The sequence below is a fragment of the Berghia stephanieae genome, chromosome 14, assembly GCF_034508935.2.
Source record: "Berghia stephanieae isolate SIO BIC M18660-M18661 chromosome 14, UCSD_Bste_1.3, whole genome shotgun sequence".
NCBI lineage: Eukaryota > Metazoa > Mollusca > Gastropoda > Nudibranchia > Aeolidiidae > Berghia > Berghia stephanieae.
The window spans coordinates 3,737,807-3,740,306 of record NC_088373.1 but is presented as its reverse complement, the minus strand read 5'-3'; positions in this window follow the sequence as shown (position 1 = coordinate 3,740,306).

The window sequence follows — 2,500 nt, the reverse complement described above, 5'->3', positions numbered from 1 at the left end:
CATCATCGTCGTCGTCATCATCATCTTTCACCCAAAATCATCATCATCATAGTTATCAACAACAAAAAAAAATATCCTGAACGATTATCGCCATCTCCCCCAAAAAGGGACATAACCCAAAAAATTTTTCTATTTCGCCACAAAAGGAAAAAATTTTTAAATGGGGATAGTAGTTCTTGCCCTGTTTCACTCTTTTATCGAAGCAAAAACTTACCTTAAAGGTGTTTTGGTTTAAAAACAAATTGTGTTGTATTTGAAGGAAACAAAATTGAGGGGTTCAGTAAAAAAAAAAAACAAATCAAATTAACAAAAAAAAAAATTTAAAAAAACCCAATTTATCCCCAATTTCATTTCAAGCAAAAATATCAAAAATTATCAGTCATCATCATTCATATCATATCATTTCATATAAAATTTTAAAAAAAACCCATGTCATATAAAATTCATATCATTCATATCATTCATTTTAATCATACCCTATCAAAAATTCATATCATATCATTTTCAAACATATCAAATAATTTTCTATCATATCATACCCATATAATCATATCATAAAAACTTATCACTCAAAACCATATCATATCTTTATAAAAATACCCTTTTAAATTCATATAAATACCCTATAAATTCATATCTATCAAATCAAAACAAAACAACCCAAAAACAAAATCATATCATATAAAAATATCAAATAAAATATCAAATCATATAAATTATCATATCATATCAAAATCATTTTTAATATCATATCAAAAACATATCATATCAATCATTCATTCATTTTCATATCATGGTCATATCAACCCTTCATATAAATATCATATCATATCATTCAAATCATATCAAAAAAAATATCAAAAAAAATATCATATCAATCAACCATACATACCAAAATCATATCATGTCATATCATATCAAAATCATTTTCAAAATCATATTATAAAATATCATATCAAACATACCCATATCATACTCATTTTCCTATCATTTTCAAATCAAAACCCATATAAAATACCAAAAAACCCCCATATCATATCATATCATATCATATCAATATCAAAATCATTTTTCATATCATATCATATCAAAATTCAATCAAAAAACCAAATAATAATATCTTTACATTTAAAAATCTATCATATCATACCCGTATCATATCATATATATAGCATACCCTATATATTCATAGCATTCATATCAAATATCATAGCATATCTTTCCCCTTAAATACAAAATCATATCAAAAAAAATCAAAAGCATATCATATCATATATCATAGCAATCATATTTTTATTTTTTCATAGCAAAATCAAAACCATATCATAAAACCCATACCCTATTATTATATTCATCATATCAAAACCAAAACCCATTCATATCTTTATCATATCTTCATATAGTAACAAGCTTCTAATGGCCCCCAAGTGTTCCCAAATTTACCCTTAGTAAAATAATTTAAAAAAATATATTGGAAAATACACAAAAAAACCTATTCTTTAAGATAAAAATAAAGCCAAAGGCACGGTTTGCTCGAAACCCCTGGGGAAAAAACGAAAGGGAAATTTTCGAGGAAACCGAAATCAGGCCAAAATAACATTTTGAGGGGAAAAAAAAAGGGGGGGGGGGGGGGGGTGGGGGTTTCAGCATTTTTGACTTTGCTATCCACACAAAAGACCCAAATTGATATCCATAGCGTTTTATGCGGCCCTTCCCCGGAAAGGCCCCCTTCCCCCCTTGATTTAATTTTTTCCCGGGGCCCCGCGCTGGGGACTGGGCACTGGGGGATTCCAGTCTTCCCCTGGATGGGAAACACCCTAAGTCAAAAATTCCCCCCTTGAAGATTTTTAAAAGGGGAAACTGTATTTTTTATTTATTTCATTGATAAGTTGAGGGGAAAACAAATTTAAAAATTGAAAATAAATGCAAATTCTTTGTTTTGGGGGTGGGGGGGGGGTTGGGGGGGGGGGGGGGTGGAAAAGGGGGGGGGGGCTAAAATTACAACATTCATATGGACGGCCCCTTTTAAGGGAAAAAAAATAAAAGGGTATCCCCAAAATTTTTTTCTGTTTTGGGGGAAAATTCAACATTGAAGATTTCGATCCTATAAAAAATGGGCCAATTTCTCAAAATAACCCTTCAATATTTTTTTTTCAAAACTTTCCCGTGGGGGAATGATAATTGTACTTGAAACCATGATTTTAGTCATAAAAAAAAACAAAAATATTCCCCAAAAATTTTTTCCCCTTTTTTTTATTAAAAAACAAAAAATTTGGGCCGACCGAAATTGTTTTTATAAATTTTGAAAAAAAAACATCACTGAGGGAAAAATTTTTTCCCTTTAAAAAAATTTTGGGGTATCCCCAACCCCCCAAATTTCCCCATCGGGCAGAGGCGTGGCTATTTTGGTTGTTTGGGGCCTGGCCCCCCGCTTTTTTCCCTCTTTCAAAAATGGATTACCCCGCCCCTTTAAAATAAAATAAAACTGAGAAATGCTATA